Consider the following 12,732-nt stretch of genomic DNA (forward strand, 5'->3'; position numbering starts at 1 on the left):
TATCGTTAATAACTATAGTTTTCATTATTTATATCGTTAATAACTATAGTTTTCATTATTTATATCGTTAATAACTATAATTTTCATGATTTATATCGAGGAGAACTTATTGAAGTTGATAATTGTGTGTTTATTAAAGACATATACATGAAACTGGGAATTATGTCAGTCACCTTGCTATTCATACAAATAACGATACGTTTATACATGCAGAGACTCATTATACGGCAGCCTGCTTGAGCAGCAGTAGCACAACTGTAGCAGTAGCTCGCTGCTTGAAGCGCTGCAGTTAGCCTGATTACACTTCTCCGGTTAAGTGGCCCGTCTTAGAGTCTTCAGCCACACCCTAAGCGATGATGCTTGGCACATATTTAGGTACTGTTAAGTTTAATAATAAAGGATTATAAGCCTCCTAAAATCAACGGCTATCTTAATGAAACAGGTGGTCGAAGAAACTGAAGTAATAACAATCTTATTGAACCACATATTCTCCAAGTCTTCCATGCAGCTTCAACTTACTTTTTGCCTTTGTCCTACTAAAGCAACGTCCACGTACATGAAAATTATATGGCAAGTTTGTCAGGAGTTGGCTACAATGGAACTTGTCGTGGCAGCCAACATTACAGAATCACAGAAATCAGAATGAGCATGACCAACGATAGAGGAAGTAGTTCAAAGGGCAGCACGACACGTGGAATCGGTGGTGTCGGAAGAAATAATTATTGGATGGAATCAACCACGAATATAGTTCTGTAAAGTTTATCAATAAATTAAGGATATTTCGCCGTCTTACATCTGTTCTGCCCATAATTATCCTCGTTCAATAGAGCTTTGACTCACTCACGTGCGTTGGCTTTGTGTTGATTTTTAAACGCACACCACTTGTGAGTGACAATAGGTAAGAAGCGGAGTGGTACTTATACACGTGTAATTGCTCCAATAGTATTGCAGTAGATATAAATGAAACAAGTACAGTAGCTTATTTATCCATGCACAAATAATGTAGGGGCTCAAACATATTCCCTCCTCCCCATTCCAACGCCATGATTTGGAATATATTTCGTATAAAGTGCAATTAACAATCAGTTCAATATATTGTTGATACCCGCTGAGTGAAACATTGAAAGAACACTTCTAGTTGTCTTACATTGTAAGTACGTGGAGTATTCATTCATGAGTGTCCAATAACTCTTTTTTTTATTACTGAACTGTTCTCCACGATCATTTCTGGTTGGTTCACTTACATGATACACCCTTTTTCAATTAGTTAGACAATTGAAGATGATGAAATTAAAATGAAATTACATTTACAATTAAAGATGATGAAATTACAGTGGGGTTTTTGTAAAAGTATTTAGACATTTTCGTCAAATCATAAACTTCACTTAACATTTAAAATATACTGAATTAAGCCTCTCATGATCACCCAGAAGTTCTATATCTGAGTCACCATTTCTTTGAATGAAAACTTGCTCGTATATCACTATATTTTCAGTTGGCTCACTTAAAATAGTCGTTCAGAAACACGTTTCAATCAGCGATGCCTACAGTTTGCACCTAAAAAGGCCGTTCAGAAACACGCTTGAATCAGCGACGCCTACAGTTTTCAAACTCCAGTAGGGAAACTGGATTATTTTTATGCCATCAAATAGTTCTCGACCACTGAAAAAAGAAAATAGAAATTTTGACACAATATTATTTGCAAGTGGATTAAATTCGTTCAAAATCTTTTTCAAAAACTGTCGACTAAAAAACCAGTTTGTTATTCGTAATGTATTGTATATTTATTAGGACGAAAACTTTGTTGGAAGTGGTTCATAGTCAGTGCAAACGTAATCGACTGAAGATTTCGTCAAGAACTGTTATTGCTGCAGCTGTAATTCATGACCTGGATGTAAATGGATAAATATGTAGGATCGATATAAAGATAGCGAAATATTCAAGTAAAGAAAGGCACTACGATTCAACATACTGTACACTTATATGCTATTTACGAGCAATCCTACGTACTAAAGAAAACATGAATTACAGCTTATAAAACTGTTGTATCTACATATTTTAGTTCCAGATTTCATCTCTACTTCAATATTATAATTCTGATTATTTAGTTATGCATTGTTTTATAATTCTGATTATTTAGTTATACATTATTTTATAATAATGGTTATTTAGTTATGCATTATTTTATAATTCTGTTTAGTTAGTTATGCATTATTTTATAATTCTGATTATTTAGTTATACATTATTTTATAATTATGGTTATTTAGTTATACATTATTTTATAATTATGGTTATTTAGTATACATTGTTTTATAATTCTGTTTAGTTAGTTATACATTGTTTTATAATTCTGTTTAGTTAGTTATACATTGTTTTATAATTCTGTTTAGATAGTTAAAGCATGTTTTCTTCTCTCTCTTTTTTCCATTACTAGACTGTAACGAGAAAATCTGTTGTTATAGTTGTTAAGTTTACAATAAATAGTGTAAGCAAATTTTTTAAATTAGTCATCACAATAAGCATAAGTTGGCAAACAACGATTTATAAGCATAATAAAGTGACTATTTTTCGGGGAATATAGAACATGTATCGACGGGTCTTTCTTCTTCAAATGTTGTGTCGAAAACATGTAGTACGTTAATCCCAAAATATTAGGTCGTCAAGAAATTAATGTCGCTTTTTTTAGATGAAAAAACACGAACAACTTATATATCAAAACAAAACATTTATTAAATGAAATAGTCTCCATTCTTATCGATGATACTTTTCCATCTTACAATCAGGTTGTTAATTCCATTATTAAAGAAATCATTTGGTTTTGAAGCAAAAAACATGTCGATGTCCTCTTTAACACCTTCTATATTTGCATACGTTTTGCCATTAAGATGGTGTTGCAGCGAATGGAAAAGATGGTAATTTGATGGTGCCATATCTGGAGAATATTGTGGGTGGGGGAGAACTTCCCAACCCAACTCCATAATCTTGTGTTGCGTCAAACGTGTCACATGTGGACGTGCATTATCACGGAGAAGAAGAACATCTTTCCGATTGATAAATGAAGGGAGTTTCTGATGAAGGGCTTGATTTAAACGTTCCAGTTGCTGACTATACATCTCTGCATTCATAGTTCGCTGTGGATTGAGGAGTTCGAAATGAATTACTCCTTTGATTTCCCACCAAATGCAAGGCATCATTTTCTGAGGATGGAGTCCAGGTTTTGGGGTTGGAAGTGGTTTTTTTGTCTGGGACTGAGCCATTATTTTTGGTGTTTAATATTCGCATAGAGAATCCATTTTTCATCACCGGTAACAATTCTGTCCACAAATGGTTCACACGCAGTGCGCGCCAGAAGAGACAGTCACACGTTGGAAACAATGATCATCGGTGAGCTCGTGAGGCACCCAAACACCTTTTTTAGAGAGTTGTCCCATATTACTTAGATGTTTAGTATTGTTTTACGAGACATGCAATTTCAGCGCCATTTCACGAGTGTGTTGTCTTGGGGTAAACTCAACAAGCGTCTTCAGAGCATCAGTATCAATTCCAACATATTGGCCCCTGCCATCACAGTTTTTAATGCTAAAGTCAGCTGAAAAAATTTGCTGAACCATCGTTGACACTTACTAACGTTCAATACATTTCCATAGACTTCTTTGATATTATTTGTGGCTACAGTTGCATTGTTTCCCTTCTTGTATTCAAACAGTATTACATACCGAATGTGTGTCTCGTCGTGTGGCATCACTAAAAGGGATTAGAGTATACTAAACTTTACACATTATTTTGATCTATTATACGTGATGTACGTTTTTTTTTGGGGGGGGGGTTAATGAAAGTGTTCCAAAACGCGACATTAATTTCTTGACGACCTAATGAATCACTTTATTATGCTTATAAATCATTGTTTGCTAACTTATTATTATATTAGTCTAACATGCTTCTTTAGTCAAGCATCACAAATAATATTTATAAAGCTTGCATTTTCTATTAGTCGGTACTCATAGAATCGTTTTTTTTATTATGTAACCCACAAAATGTTTTAAATAGACAGTGTTTGTCCATATCTTTATAAGTGGGATTTTATGTCGACTCACAAAACGTTACAATGGGTTTTGCCAAGTTTATACATATTTATCAATGAACACAAACCGCTGTATTTTACATATTTTCGTGTTTTACTGAGCTTTTATTTACAAACTTACAGCAGCTTAATTCAAATATGTTTGAAACGCGTTTTTGTGATAAATGGATTTGAATTTAATTATTAATATTTTGATTCGGAAACACAACCTTCCTAGTAATGCTATTAAATTAATATATATTTCAGATGTTTATAGCAAGCGTAGGGTTTTAATGTAATAATGTAATAATTTAATGTAATACTTTCATAACGTAGTGGTTTAAATTTTCTTATAATGTATTTAAACCCATAAGAAAACTGACTTTACTCTAAAACTGTATTAGAATTTTTCTTCGAGAGAAATAAGTTCGAAATTATTTTTTAACAATTTATTATTACCAACAAACCCCCAAAATGCGTTAATAATAAAAAATACTAATTACGTTAATGAAATATGACGTGAATGTAAATATTCTGAGACCGCAAGAAATTCAAACCCATTTAGTTACTATTAAGTCGAACTCTGAAGTCCTTAATTTTCCTTTCATTTGTTTATACCGATGAAAATTGCAAGGTATTTAAGCTATGTCAATCGACTTTTAAAGCTCAGAACTCTTGGTTCAAGTCAAATTATTTTTTTAAATTGGATAACAACTATTATCAATAGTAGAAAGTCCTATGGGTTGCTGTTAATAATCAAAAGTTAGACCTGAATGAGAGTCCCTTGGTTCAACGAAATTAAGGAGATGATATGAAATGAGAAACACAAATAGTTAAACTCTATTTTATTGGTGTTTATTTATTATTGTAATAATTGAACTTCACACTGAATGCATCAAAATTCTGTGTAAGTAATCCCAATAAACCTATATTCACAAGGTTCAAAATCTGCCACCCCTTTTTAGCTTTATTGAGGGTTTTTTGCCTCAGGGCTGAGTAAGCTTGTGTCTGTGCGTTATACTAGGATATACTTGGCTATATTAAAGCATAATTGGTTTTTAGTTTTAACGTACAGCTGACACTCTTGCGTATACAGAGCTTTCTTTTATTTTACTAGCGTAAATGCTGAGCCAAAACTTCTTTGTTGATATTATAGTTTGAGTATCTCTGATTTCAATGACAGTGTGGTAAACACTACGATCCTGCATTAAGTAAGATATCAGATTATACGTCACCGCTGAAAGTTAAAGCGGGCTTTTGACACTCTTCAACTCATTCTTAACTACATGGTGTAATTTTCAAATGGGCAAAATTCATTGTTTTTTTTTTTTTTTTACATTCTTATCATCTTGTAACTATTACCAACAGCTCAAAGGATAACATCAGATTGTTCTATTTTCATCGACGTCTGATTAATATTTAATTCATTAGTATGCTGCATCTTCGGTTTCTTATGAACACCTCCTTTCTGGGAAATATTGGAAAGAAACTTATTCAAATTATTATTATTATTATTGACCCAGGAGTGACATAGATAACTCATTAGTGTTCTTTATTGTAAACTTCTGTTTGATATGGTTCATGAACCTTACACAAGCAAAGGTATCTACAAAAGCCTAATTTTCATTTCAACTATGGAAAAATGAATGCTACAGCTAGGCTGTTGAAGTGAATTATATGTAGCCAAGAGGAAAATCAAAGAGCTTCTAGTCGAATTTTGAACTGTCGTTATATTCTTGTAAGAACTCAGAATTTGTTTGACAAATTGATTTTATTATTAGGCTAAAGGATGCGACCTTCTGATGCTAACTTACTTGAAAACTAGGAATAATTATATTTTTAAATAGTTCTTTTGAATGGAAGGAATTCAAATTCAAACCAATGTGTGTATACGTATTTAAAATTAAGGCTAAAACAGCAAAAACCTTGACACCCACTGTGGCCGGGCGTGGCTTATTTGTTATCGTGTTTATCGCACTTTGATACCGTAGCCACGCTTTATTAATAATGGTTAAATCCCACTCTTCGATAAGACAAACGTGGCTCAAGATTTGTCAGTGGATGTTGTTGACTAGCCGCCGTCCGAGGTCTCAGTTTTCAGTGAGTAAATTTTGTTTTAACGGTCTTCATGTGTTTTACAAGATTCTCCGGATAACACATGTAATTTGAAACATAGTGATCATGTTTGTTGCTTCAAACTTCACAATATACATATATCTAAAAGTATTGCTGTTTTTGTCTGTTAAAACGAACTTGGAAATTTATAAAATTAAGGGATTTTTAACACCGTTTTACCCGGGATTCTTTTATTCTGGCAAGCCTTCTAGTTGGGAGGCAAACACTGCACTGACCATCTGGACCAATATTAGTGTGCAGCTCATCACATATTGTGGAATTCCAATAGGTTGATGTGCAGTTCTAAATTACCTAATGTGCAGATCGGAAATGATAATTTCTGTCTTCCTAATACAATATAGAATAAACTAAAATTCTTGTTGTCTGAGATGAACATAATATGTTCACAGGGTTTCTATGGTGCATATACACATCTTGGCTGTGGGTGAAGCCTCTCTATTAAAACACTGCTCGCATCTTCTGAACCAATCACAGCATGCCGTATAAGTCGTATTAGCAGTAAAACATCACGTTAGCATAATCCAATTTTAGTTTGTATCGAATTTTGCTACCGTTTAAACTACGTCTCAAAATCAAACTTGTCAAATTGTGTAATTTCGAGAAAAAAAGCTTAATTCAACCTCTGCACATTTATGTACATTTCATATTTAAGTTAGCTTCAGTCAATCTTATTTTAATAGGTTAGGCTTACAATTGTCTGGAGACGTGGTTCTGTTAATAAAGCTTTAAAAGAACTAAATGCTCGTACATTTCAACGCTTGATAAAAATAAGATGTGAAATATAATTATCATCGTAAAATATTCAGTAATTTGTTTAATAATAACAGGCTTAAAGTGTATGATGACTTCATTACTAGAAGTGGACATTAAGCTGAAACTTATCAATAAATGTTTGAGCGAGTAAGATAACGTACGTCTTTTTTTAACTTTTTCATCCTGCAGGTGAAAAAAAAATCATGTTTTCTTACTGTTTTTGATGCAGAGTGAAACTGCAGTTACATTTGTTGGTCAACGTATGTCTGATATTAAAAGTTATTTAAAATTCAACGTATTCATTGTCATTATGCCTACTGTCAAAACTTTAATTGCACTAGAGTTTTATAACTTTTAGTTACATCCACCTAGGAGAGCAAGAGTATCAGAATATTTCTAATTCAACGAGCTTGAATGCCTTCAAAGTGATTGGTTGAAACTCTTAGAAAGCTGACATTGGACGTGAAATATAAAAGTAACATAAAACTAATTCTATTACTGTTGTCACCAAGAGTTGATATCATTTAAAACTAAAGTACACGGTTATATTTTAATGAAAGTCCTAAAATTAGAAAATGCAATGTGACTGATCAAAAGCACATGTTAATAATCATTTGCAAAAATGTCATGTCATTAGGTTAGTTTTAAATGATTTTTTCTGGAATTATTCATCAACTATTTAATTCAAAAGTAAGAAAGTACTTGCCATATCTTCCAAAGTAAACCAGTGGAAATATCAGACTGAACATAATTTGGATGACACCACGCTAGCATTTCTACATAAATACGGAAAATGCCAAAGGCGTGGAGAAAAAACACCCCCCACCCACCCAAAAGAGATATTTCTTATATCATTAGATTTGCCCGTGAAAGATACTATTAGACTATATGCTAGGTCATTGATATACATTTAGAATGCATTTTACAGTTTAAAATGTAAAAACACCTGAATTTGGCCTACATTGCACTTCTAATTGCAATAAGCTTCTGAAAAAAATAGAAAGATCAATCATAGATCACACATCTTTACAAACTTTCCACAGATCATACAGCTAACAGTGAGAATACCGAACTGATGACCTGTAGCAGAGTGACGACATTGGGTTTTTTTGTGACTTGTCTGTCACTCATAATTAAAACTAGTTATTATTTACTTGAATGTTTATTAAAGATTTTTAGCAACTATTCTGGTAAAAGTTATTACATGGATATTGTTTAACCAGACCATAGTCCGCTGGAGCTGCATCAGGGTACTTGACAGGTATGTAGTCTAATGGGCTGCATCAGGGTACTTGACAGGTATGTAGTCTAATAGGCTGCATCAGGGTACTTGACAGGTATGTAGTCTAATAGGCTGCATCAGGGTACTTGACAGGTATGTAGTCTAATAGGCTGCATCAGGGTACTTGACAGGTATGTAGTCTAAATAGGCTGCATCAGGGTACTTGACAGGTATGTAGTCTAATGGGCTGCATCAGGGTACTTGACAGGTATGTAGTCTAATGGGCTGCATCAGGGTACTTGACAGGTATGTAGTCTAATAGGCTGCATCAGGGTACTTGACAGGTATGTAGTCTAATGGGATAGCTGAGATTCCAGTTTTTTCGGTTAATTATGTCATGAAAATATTCGTTGATTTCGAGGCTTGAATGGAGCTTATGAACATTTGGTTTGTGAGTCTTTGTCAACTTCAAACTCGTATTCGTTATATTGCTAATGGTACCAGAATATGTGCCAGCTTTATTATAATTGGTTTTTCTGGAGACAGAAAGTTTTGTATTGTTAATTATACCAAGGGATATGCCAAATTTATTACAATTGCTTTTTGGGGGGCAGAAAGTTTTCTTTGTAAACATAACACAGATTGGCATTGCTCCAGATTGTTCTGAGGTATTGTTTCGGAATCTGTTTCTGTTCTAAAAGCTATGTTATGCGAAGTTTTCAGTTTCCATGGTGATCATTAAAGGCTTCCACCTTTAAAATATTGTATCTATTGGCTTTAGATCGTTCAGTGAACTTGGCGAATAAGTATTTCGCTTTGGAAAGACTTTTTGTTTCTCTTTAGTCATAACTCTGTCCGTGTTTCCTTTCACTGCACGATTTTAGGTTGGATTTCACTAGAAAGGCTTCGAGTTATAATTAATGTAAGTAGTTGTTATTTTTTCATAACTTGACGGAAGCTGAAGATGGAGGCTCATATTTTCAAAAAACATAATATTACGTTATTGCCTGGCTCATTTTTCTTATACTTCCGGTTTTTCTGCCTAAGATAAGATAACAAGATTCGTCATAAATGAGTATGAAAATCCTCACTGGTAATACAAGCTCCTGCCGCTACGTAACGCAGCCGGAAACTATTCATATTTTTTAAATTTAGTTATTTATCTTGAGCTCTCAAACAAAACTGTTGGTCACAATAACGGCTAGAATGGCGGTATCTTCCAACACTCCATTTTTATGTTACCAAGTTACACTAGGCGAAGTAAAGCTATTGTTGAAGATGGTTACCACCGCAAAAGTTCAACCCAAATAACATGGCACAGTGCCAACCGCTTATCGTCTGCTTTTATAAGCCTTTTGGAACAGTTTCATAGTGCATTTGTTTTCTGTGACATAAATTTTCTAGTGATAACTTTATAAACTAAATGCCAGCTTTATAAGTTACCGTATATTTTCATTACTAATTGCATATACAATGATTCCTAGAATATTGTTAAAATTAATAAACTATAATCAATACATGACTCGTGTAACCCAATTTTCTAATATCCAATACTGTCTGGAAGACCGCTACTCAACCTCGTGAACCGTCCTTTCGATCACATAACAAAGACTGCATTCCTCTAGTTCTGATAAACTAGCCTATCAGGATAAAAGTAAAAAAAAGTAATAACTGAGAACTACAAAGTACAGAAGGTTCTACTAAGAACGACCCTTAATATTCTACAGATATGACACTAATATTCGCTACCTTATGGTGTATAATGTCTTGACACCTAGCAATCGTATTCAAAACCCGCTTGATACCCGGCATCATGAATGTTTCAAATGCGTCACTTGGGAATATGTGAACAATACTACTCAGGTAAAAGGATGTACCGTATAATTCAGTCATTCACTTGTTCAGAACACTGCCAAATTGTGTGTAAACATTTTGTGGACAGCTATAGGTGGGACAAATAAATTGTCGCTTCGAGGATAGAACCCATGAACATCTCAGTGGTATTAGATTATAAGACGAATCCCATCCTTGTGACGTCACTTCAGTAGTTCAGGACAGAACTTCAGTGAATTCTCTGTAGTGGGACTGAAGTGTGCACCTTCTTAAAGGAGAACTTGAAAACCGACTAAATCATAACTTAGGTATTTTTCACCCAGACGGCTTAAGTAAACGCTTTTTCTTCTCGTAATTTTAACTCGCATATACTTTACCATTCTGACCGTCATTTATAAGTTTCATAGCACCACGTAGTTACCTTTTATTTCATTTTACCTTGTTTTATCATTTCAAACGCAATATTATCAGACTGTACATATATTGTTACACGTGTTTACTTTAACACATATGTTACAGTTTAAACCTCGTGCTGTTCTATCCACGAGTTGTTGTCAACTTAGAACCTTAGCAATATTTTATCAATTTTTTTTTGTAGTAATTTTTATCGCTGGTGTGCTTCATGTCAATTGTTTAATTATGATAGTTCCTAAGAATTATTGATCTATATCGTTCGTAAAACAAAACTGGAGTTATGTTTTAAACAGAAGTGACCTGAATAAGGTTGAAGTCCAGGCGGCTACCATTTACTTATTGTTCCTAATAAGTGGCTCACTTAGTGTTAGTCCCATTTATCAAACTTGTCAAGAGTCGTTTTTGTATATCTAGTCTAGTGTTGATTTCTTCCCTGTTTTTAAAGTTTGAGTCATAATTTTATTGGAACTATATTATAATAAGTATATACATGTAATAGACTTGTTGTATGTAGACAACACATATCCCTCTTTTCTATAGTATATATATTTCATGTTTCCAAAATTTTAAAATGTTTGTAGAATTGTTTTTGAGATTTAATAAATTCAGTCGAAATCATGGGCTAAATTGATTCTATGTGTTTCTTCCTGTAGCAGAATTCATGTAAGGAGGCTGTCTACTGGAGTAGTTGTATTCTATCCTTGTATATGCTGTACGAAGGTCGTATGCCAGGTTTTTGTGACTGGTCAGCTTCAGTTTAGTGTTTTTCAGCCCAATTCTTCATTTTTTATATTGAAAGAGTCAAACCTCGCGCGTGAAGTCTCGTTGGCATACACTTTGATTGTTCATTCTGTTCATTGTGCGTCTATACATATACTGTATATATACTATTTTTTAGATAATCTGCGAATCGGTTTTTCAGTTCATTCCAAGTAAAGTTTATTTTCCTTTTCTTTTATTAAATACAGTTTCTTTTAACGACTTTTCACTTTAATACAATGTATTCATTTATTTATTTCATTTCATTCTGTTTGCTTCATTTATTAATTCAGTAATGTAATAATTGTTTTTACCACAGGTTCAACCTCCACTTGTTTTGTAAAAAAGTATAAATTTTGTTTAACTTCACGCCATGTCTTGTCACGTTCATTTCACCTGCCATATATCACTGTATTTGTCCTCCCACACACTCAATCTTCGAACCTCTATTTATTGCGCTAAAATAACCATTCAAATAACGGAACAACACTAAATTTATATGGACATAATTTACGACACATTCTCCTGTCCTTTTCAGTCCAACGTTGACTTTCGCTTCAATACAAGTTAATCATTTATTTATTTCATATCATCTATCTCAATGCAATGATTTCACATATTACTGCATGGTAATAGTTATATGACTAAGGAATACAATACTTTGTTCATGTTCATCATACAAAAATCACTATCAACTTGATCGCTTCGACCAATTTATTGAACAAAATGTGTTCGGTAAGTTTATCAAAAAGTCAGCAAGAAAAATGCTTATTGTTTTAAACAAACCGCCTCAAGCAAAAACTCGTTTTTATAGATGTGTTTCAGGAAACGTATTGTTTTGCCAAGCATACATTAAAAAGTACTTGTTGGTTTAAGTCGCATACCTTAAAAAACATATATGATTTAAAAACATGTCTTAAAAACACATGGGCTAAAAATATACTTTAACAGGCTCCTCATGAGCCAGTGGGGGCATTTTTGTTGAAAAAAACCCATCCAATCCGGTTTTTCTTCATTTGAATTGAAATTTTTTGGACATTTCTATTGGCTAAAAAGAAGGTATTTCCAGCACTCTTTTAGCGTTGGGCCTGCGAAAAGTGATTTAAAGTGGTAAGGTGACTGAAATCATTTAGCGTATCATGAGTTTAACGACCAATAACAAGAAACATTAAAGTCTCCAAATGACACGCAGAGGTATTCAGGAACCATTCAGAACCACCTTGGTAGATATTGTGCAGCAAGCCGAGAACAATATTATGCTTGTACCTGCATTCAAAGTGTTCCTGTCTACTCATCCTACTACTGACTATCGTGATGCTTCGACCTTCCCTACCGAATCGCAGGTAAAAGCGTTCGTATTTCAATTGAAAGCTAAACATAGAAAGATGATAGCAGAAGCATAAAAGGCTAGAAACTGCTTAATTAATGATGCTGAAAATGTGGCTTTATTGATATATACTGAATTTACTCCCAGCGCTTAGACTTACTAGAGATCGTCCTAAATATTTATTTAAAAGGTACACTTATTTTTACGGCATATATTTTCAAGTCAAT

At 33.5% G+C, this 12,732-nt stretch overlaps 1 protein-coding gene across 3 annotated transcripts in view; it reads left to right on the forward strand.

Annotated features, from left to right (window-relative positions):
• LOC106463225 (sn1-specific diacylglycerol lipase alpha-like) overlaps window positions 1–12,732 on the forward strand; it is a 131,116-nt gene that overhangs the window by 11,432 nt on the left and 106,952 nt on the right. The window lies entirely within an intron of this gene.

This window comes from Limulus polyphemus, unplaced genomic scaffold, assembly GCF_000517525.1.
Source record: "Limulus polyphemus unplaced genomic scaffold, Limulus_polyphemus-2.1.2 Scaffold1352, whole genome shotgun sequence".
Taxonomy (NCBI): domain Eukaryota; kingdom Metazoa; phylum Arthropoda; class Merostomata; order Xiphosura; family Limulidae; genus Limulus; species Limulus polyphemus.